Genomic DNA, 9015 nt, shown 5'->3' with positions numbered 1-9015 from the left:
AATAATAAATAATATAATTATAATTTAATAAATAAAGCGTTGTCAAAATTCGGATTACTATAATTTAAAATTTATTACAGTTTACTATCTGTCTCTATTAGAGCTTGAAATGTCAAAGTTATTATGTCTATCGCATTTTAAGATAAATAATTAATTAACGTTACATATTTCAGAGTGATAATTTTATAAAGGTTAATAAGACATATGTGTAAGAACTTCAAAGATTTTTGTTAAACAAATGAGCTATGAAATCATTCCTTTGAAGCTTTTACACCTATAACTGGTCAGTCTGTACATAGACAAGATGAGTGTAACAATGACATATAAAAAACCAAGGAATTTACTTTTAAAAATGAATGAAATCAACTTATGTTATTGTAAGCTGTAGCGTTAATATCCAACTTTCACGAAAATATTCCAAACTTGGTACAAAATTTTCCTAATTAAACTTCGTTAATTTGAGTTTTGTACCAAAGCAAAAACACCTCTGTAATTCATCGGATCTGTCAGTTTTGATAACTTTAATTTTTCATAAAAACCTACCTCATTATTACCAAGGCGTTGTCCTGTAGGTTATTCCGAGTGTGTCGCAGCACAGATTCACGTAAGCATTTTACGGACTTTTGTATCGTCAATTATTTTAACATTATAAGTAGCAAGTTACCACCGGTTCGTAATATTGATCTGCCGAGAAGAGCCGGCCAAAGTTCTACACATTTAAACCAACTGAAAGCTTTTGAATGCTTTAATAAGATTGATTTAAAATATGTACCTTTAAAAATGAAAAAAATGATTCAGAATATTCATTTATTCACATTATTATTCCACATAGGAACATTTACAGTGACTAATTGTGTACATCATAGGAAGCATGGCCAAAAAGCCCAATTTGATAGAACCCGGCATCAATTTGAACTACTATGTGGCATCGCATCCTTTGAGTTAAAGCTATGGGGTTCCAAACGTATCCTCACCTGAGAAGAGCGCACAACAAACCCCGTCAAGTATGCGATCGCAAGATTCGTTGAAGTGGCGAAATCGGCGACCGCCGCACAACGTGAGGATAGCAATAAGAGCAGGGACGAGGACTGTAACAAACGAAGACCCGGATTCTGATATCTGCAGAGTATTGGCTCAAACGAAAATCCGTCGGATTTATTTAATGGTCACTTTTATAATGTTATTAATGCACCAGCAGAGTAGTTCATTCCCTATCCTAGAATTTTTTTTACGTTATATAAGAGTTTTATAGATTTTGTTAAATGAGATTCTAAATTTATTAAAAGATAATTTAGAGACGTTATATGGAACTGCAGTGTAATACCGTATACCAGGGGTGACCAACCATTTCAACCAAGGGGCTAATTAAAATTTTTAAATTTTAAATTTTGAACATAGAGTAACCCTGATAAATAATTTACAAAGTTATATAAATAATAAATATAAGAATGTTAAAAGTAAACGTGAATGTTTATGTAAAAAGTAAAGACTTAATAGACAAATTTCTATGCAAAATAAAAACTTTTTTCGATACAAGCTGTACGCGGATTTCTTTTTTCTTCTTCATTTTTGATTAATTTTATCGGTTTAGTATGTACTATCATTTTAAAATAATAAATTTTTTAACTGTGTATTAAAATTATGAAAGACAGAAAATCCTTAAAATAAATAATATTTTAGAAAAAAATAGCGGCTAGCGGCTCGCCGGCTGCGTGTTGCTCTTCCCTGACGTGTACAATTTCCCATAAAAAGTTACTTATTTTATGAAGACTTGAGATAGATATAACATGTTTATGTTTATTTCTAATAGAAGAGTAAGCTAGTTTTAAAATTCTGACGAATTTTATTTCCTATTGAAAAAAATGCCTGAGAAAGTCAACGGTTGAAAAAAAGCGCTTACACTGTCGAGAATATGTCATGCAATTGTTGGTGGGAGAGAGAGCGAGAGAAAAAAGGAGCGAAAGAACACAAGATGAATTAGAATTAAAAGTAATAACAAATGGTTTAATAAACCGCTTTGAAGTATCTTAAGTTTTCGCGTTAATACCAATTTGATAATTTTCCGAATTCTATTATGTCGACAATTGTCCTACTTAGAAAAGGCTATAAAATCGGACGCAATACTCCCTAATCTGCCGTACGAGTTTACACAGAGTTTGGGATTGAACAAACGAAATTCTGTAAAGTTGAAATTGGATAAAATGAACAATATCAAATAGACTTTGTGTTCGGTGAGTACTTTTATTTTTTGCTCTTCAGTCGTGTCTTTCTTTATCATTCATTCTTCATTCCTGGCTAGACTACTCTAATGAGACAACTGCTCCCATTGGCTTTTATTTATGATCACTTTCACCATATCATATAGCTCAAAGGTACAAGACTTTAGCAGATGTTCAAAAATAGTCGGTATTTTAATTTATTATCAACTCTTTTAAATTCAAGATGCGTTCAAAACCCTAGTACCTACTTTTTAATTTTAAGAGTACCGTATAAGGATCTTCTGTCATGATGTCAAAAGCAAAATATATGAATTAATTAATAAAACATGAATGATCAATACTAGTTTAGCGCTCTGAGTTAAGACCGCCTGAGATTGTCGGGATTTTACACTATCGGTTGTCATAGACTAAGCTGAGATCTTTTATCAGTCCACTTTTTGCGTGCAACTAAATAAAATGTTTACAAATGTTAATATAAAGCTTTAGGTATTCAATTGTGGTAAGAACGTAATTTATTACCTTTTTAATTAACAACTTACAACTTTCAATAATTTGAATGATTGCTCTACGTGAGAAAAAAGTTACCGACGTTGCGGAGCGGATTATCAAGTTGAAGTGGCAATAGTCTGAAAAGGGCTTGAGTAACCTAACACTCTTACAAGTAAAAGTTAACACGCACGGACGCCAATGTCTGCAGGATATAGACTGTAAAAATAATACCTGCACCACGGCAACAAGTTATGTATAAAAACCATCATCAACCACCGTAGATAACTTTCATTCAAGCGTTGGTAGCGTTCGGCAAAGACTATAATTTCATAATTCCTTCGCACTATTTTTGTAATGTAGTTTAACACGTTTAATAACAGTCCATCACAGTTTAATTGTCCAAATGTTAAACCAATCATTTTTACATCCAGAATATTTCTCTAATAATTCGTAGAAACTCTCTTTGTCTAAAAATGTATTCCCAAGAGGCGCAGACCTTTTTGAGATATCCTATTAAGTTTTCACTTGCCGAAAGCCCCGACTGAATTGAGATAATTGTTACTTTTGACAGGAAACGATTTTATCTCGACGTCAAAATAAAGACAGAATGACAAGTGGCTTTTAATATAGTAGTGATGTACAGTATCATTGAAAATGGTCACGATCAAATCAAATTATTACTTTCTCACCAAACATATCTGCAAAAAAGAGTTCCGGCAAAAATTCAATCTATATCTATAAAATATATAAAAAAAACAAATGTAATTAAATTTTGCAACTATTTATTCCTACTTTATAACAAGCGTGCACGTGTGGCAGACTGGATCGAAACCAGAGGTTGTGGTATTCCCTCAATGTGTTTTGTTGCTGTTTTGATAAGTTTCTGTAAGCAATGTCATAAAGAGAATTTTACGAAACGTAAGGTTTTGCTTACAACAAAAATTCCTTTAAAAAGTGTATTTATTTTTATTCATGAAAACGTGTAGGGAATATTACTTTACATTATCACAAATTTTTACATTCATACCTAGTTGAGACATGCTACACAGACGTATATCATGGCTACTTCTAATAAATTTTCCCTATAAAATGTACTTTACGTAGCGATCAATAAAAGTTGTTAAGTAATTAAAGTTAAATATTGCATAAAGACAAATTAATTTAGTCTGTATGTCAAAAAACACGCGAAGATTTTTTTATAACAGGACTGTGATATAAAATTATTTACACGTATTACACGGTATTTTACGGTTTTTTTAGATATCAAAAATTCAATTGTTTAAAAAAGCTGCCCCGTCAGATATAATCCAAAATTTTATGTGATTTTTGAAGTTAACAGAAGTTTTTAGTAGTTATGCTTGTCATTTATTTTTATATAAGTATTTAATAACAATAATAATAATATTATCACGGCATAGATATGGGTCACTGAAAGTCGTGTGTAATCCAAGTCACGTCCGGGAATGAGGATGCACGTAATTTTGGGAGTTGTGGTCAACGGTATAATTGTGCTGGCATCTGTCCAAGTAAGCAAACGCACGCGTGACAGGCTGAAGGATAAAAAATGGAACAAATTCATGATCTCTTAATAACCTCGAAAAACTTTTTCAACTTGTTCACACACACGAATACACACACACCCACAAATACACTCTTTGGTATATAATATAATTCTTTCATGTATATATATATATATATATATATATATATATATTTATATTATATTTATATATATTTACATATATATATAGATTAATTTAAGTAAATTAATGAAATAAAAAACAAATGAAATATAAATGATATGAATATTATAATAGAACAAAAAAAAAATTCATTTCAACGATACAAAAAGTTTGTTCTTCAATTTATTAAAATTATATATAGTAATATTTTGATTAAAAATCTACGTAGACGTAGGCGTAGATGCTGACGACGACGCAGTCGTGGACGCACTCGTCGACGACGACGAGGGCGCAGACGCCGACGCCAAAGAAGACGAAGACACAGACTCCGACGCAAACGTGGACGATGACGCGGTTGCAGACGCCAACGGAGACGTCGACTATCACGACGGCACAGACGCCGACGCAGGAGACGACGCGGACGCAGACGCCAGCGGAAACGCTGCCGCAGACGCGACAACATCGAACGAATAAATAAACAAGAATTATTATTATCGACAATTTTATATTATTATTTTCATTATTATCATTAACATTATGTTTTCAATTACGTGAAAGTCTCTTATTGAGCGAAATGAAGCTATTAATCTTATTTCATTTTTCACTAACAGAATTTTTTTATTTTATAACCGACTTGTGTCACAAGCGAGTACAACTACATTTTTTCTATTATAATGGATGCGGAAAAAATGCGTTTAACATTTAAATGAATTCATACTCAATGCGCAGTTACGCCGGGGCTCCGGCCGCGGGAGCTAATGCATTATGCATCCGGAACTTCACTCAACAGTAATGGCAGGAGTGACCTGAAAAATGCAGGGAGTTCCATGCTTATCCTCGCGGATTGCAGAACTTTACAAATTATGTAGTTTTATATGGCGAAGCAAATGCGAAATAATTCGCTGACCCGCATAGTCAAATAGCAAGTAGCGGAAATGATAACGTTTTATTTAACCACACAAAGAGAGAAACAGATGAGAGCTGTTAGTAAAATGTAAGGATAATATCAGAGTTAGAGACTATAAGAGCTAACTGTGGTGAAGTAAAAATTTGTATAATAAATAGTCGATATACAGTGTGATTGGTAAAAGGGGCGCAAATTATATACACACCCATTTAAAGCTGTTACACCTACAACCAAGTACCCTGTATTTTTCCTATTGAGAACCTGGTCTTTTTGTCAATAAATGTGAAGGAAAACCTATATAAAAATCAATGGTTTCAGAAATAATAAATAACGTAATGATAATACATAGAGAAAAAGCATTAAAATTAATTATTATTTACTATCTGTCCCGGCAACTTTGCATTGCCATAAGTTATTGGTCTGTCATGTTCCAATAGAAATAATTAATGAATATAACTAATTTAAAATTAATCACTTTGTAGCAGATGGTTGGAAATAGGTAAAAGAGTTACACATTCACCACTTCAGAGCTATTACTGCTTATAACTATATACTGTATGTGTATTTGAGTAGCACATATATTAGACTAAATCAAAATATTGTTCATTCGGATACGCTATTACAAAGACTTTCAACTCGTCAATCAACATAAAATGTTAACATTGTTGTCCCCACAGGAAGCTACCAACGGCTCTTAAACTCAACAGTTGCTCTCTACAAATATAGTTGTATAAAGGAAGCTTTAAAATAACTAGCTTCCTGGGTAAGCTTTGACTACATTTAATACCATGCATTAACATCTGTATCATTTTCTTGGGTAGAACAAACTACTTTTTTCAATGATACTTTTTAAATATTGCATTCGAATCTCCTCAGTGGCATGATTTAGCATTACAAAAGTTCGCGCAGTCGAAACAAAATACGTTAACTAAACGCATCGACGGGCATGGTAATCATTGACATAAATAAAGTACAAAACCGACATATTTCTGTGTAAATATATCAAATAAATTTATGTAAGTATTTTTATATGTGCAATGTAAACGTAAATCAGTGAATAAATCCTCCAAACGCTGTCACAAACGTAACATCACACCGAAATCACTAACGTGTTTTAAATCCGTGTGTTACATTTATGGTATTGTCAGCAGGTACAGTCGCGTACATTTTTGAATACGAATACGCGAATTTTATATAAATTATTCCGTTTTTTAACCTTGTATTCTGGAACACAAAATTGAATTTTCTTGTTAACTGTCCAGTGAATTTAAATTATAAACTCAATTCACTAACTTACCAGTGAAATAGATTCATTTAAACTAAATATATTTTACTTTTATAAAAGTAAACTTAGTTACCTGGCTTTATAATCTATATAACGAATCTTTTTCATTTTCAATTGTTCACGTCATTATCATTTCAGCAGCAGGTCGTCCTCTGCTGTATTTAGGCTTCCCTGTAGGTGCCGACAAAGATCGTTTGTCCATCTTGTTGGTGGACGTCCTGTGCTGCGCTTGCCGGTTCGTGATTTCAACTCTAGAACCTGAACGACCAAGTGACCATCTGCGCGCTTTGTGATCGACCCGCTGCTTCGTCAATTTGCTAATCTGCAGGACTATATTGGATATTTGAGTTCGTCTACGGATCTCCTGCCTCCTTGATCTCATAAAGAAATCAGTAGTACACACAAAGAAAAATTAAATAATACATTGTGTAAGTAAGCATTATCCTACACGTACAATAAAAAATAGCGAATACATTAAAAGAAAACAGATCACACAAACAGATATTAAATTTTAAGAAATATTTAAAATTCATGCGAAAGATAGCGCAAATAGTAGTAAAAAAAATGCACACTACCTTTTCGTGTTACTTTAATATCACCCTTGAGGTCTTGTGTCTATGGCTCACACGTCGTACGGTTAAAAAATGTGCAAACGTTCATGGCATGGCCAAGCTACAAGACAACGGCTTAGTTGGGACTTATCTGCGCTAGCATACAGACGTGCAAAGTGAAAACCATGAATCCTTACAAGAAAAAAATTATCTTCGCATACCATGAATTTAAAATCAAAGCGTACCAAAAATGTTTTAATATAATGCAGGCTTTAAAGAAAAACATGCAAAAAGTAACACGCAACTAAGATGAAAAATGAAGCGTGCCTGAGTTCGAATCTATAACTTCTTATTCAAATTCCTTACAATTAAGTTTCTTAACAACTACACTCGATATACATTATTTAGCCTATATAATATTCTTCCTGTAAAATTGGTCGTTCGGTGAATGGCTGCCGAATATGCCCTTCTAATATCGTCTCTTATTGCTTTCATTTAAACGTTTCGTTGCTTTCCGGGACAATATTGCTAAATAAATATACTGCCGGCAGCGCGACCCTTTTTCTTATATAAATGCTGGACGATAATTTGCCTGTTTAACACATTTTCATTCAGGTCATTACATTAATTGGATTTTTTCTTTTATTTATGAAGTGTATTTTTGTAAATAAATTACTGAGTATATTTATTAATTAAATAGGATTTAAGAGCGCTGTTGGGTATTTTTAAAAATATCACATTAGGATCTGTGTATTACAAGGTTATTTAAATTAAAAAATATCTCAAAAGATATAACTAAAGTCCTGTCGCTTTACGATTGAAGCGGCAAAGGCGTCGGTACCACGGTCGATGAGTGCATGTGAAGTTTTATCTAGCAATGTATTAAATACATACATTTCCTGTCTTTCACTTTAACGTGTATTAAAGATATTTGTGAAAGGGAACAAAAAAAGACCCGACTAAGTTTATAGGGTTCTTCTTACGCCGGGACGTGTTTAAAAGTCTCGTAGCCACGTGTTTCTAGTTTATTAGAGTCAGTATAGGGATGTTCAATTTATTTATATTTTATGTCAAATTGGGCTCATTAGATATTCATCTCCTGACGTACACAAGCGATCAACGTGAAAGATCAAAAATAAATAAATAACAAAAACATCAAGTTTTGATACGAAAAACAAACTTGTCCGTAAAGTCTCAAAATGGATCACAGGCAGAAGTGTTAGTAAAGCAATAAACAAACCACGCGGTTTTTCACATGTACTTTAGTCAGTGGCGTACCTAGAGGGGGGCGGTGGGTGCGGTCCGCACCGGGCGGCACTTACCTTGGGGCGGCATTTTTTATATTTACTTATAGTTGTAAAAAGCAACTTATTCATTTCATATTCATTTTCTTTCTTGAATAATAAATGATTATTATTATTATTAGAAGAAGAAAATAGTAAAACGAGATCAGATGCTGGAATATTACTCAACTTTTTCTTTTCTATGTTACCTTCATTTATGGGAACCCGTCCTTTTGGAAATTAAGAACGCTCTAAAATACCTGTAAGTAAAAGGGTTAAATGTCCACCAATGCCATATAAAACTAAATTCTTTGCAAACACATTTCATGGAACAAAGAGATACGCTAGTACAAAACGCTGTTATAGCAGCCAAAATAATTTGTGAAGAGTTGGAGATATCGTCGGAGCGTCGAGTTAGAAGGAGAAAAAATATGAGTGGGGAAAATTCGACGTGGAGACGTGGGACTATCCTTAGAAGAAGAAGTAAGAAGAGAAATGTTTTCATCAATGGACAGAATTATAAAGGAAATAAAAGAACGCTTCGATCAGTTGCATGGCCTTGTAAAAAATATTCGTGTATAATACCGTGTAACCTACTA

Source organism: Battus philenor, unplaced genomic scaffold (assembly GCF_028537555.1).
Source record: "Battus philenor isolate CCGP_79_NKW_IND1 unplaced genomic scaffold, ilBatPhil1.0.hap1 SCAF_25, whole genome shotgun sequence".
Taxonomy (NCBI): domain Eukaryota; kingdom Metazoa; phylum Arthropoda; class Insecta; order Lepidoptera; family Papilionidae; genus Battus; species Battus philenor.
Note: the sequence above shows the minus strand (reverse complement) of the source record.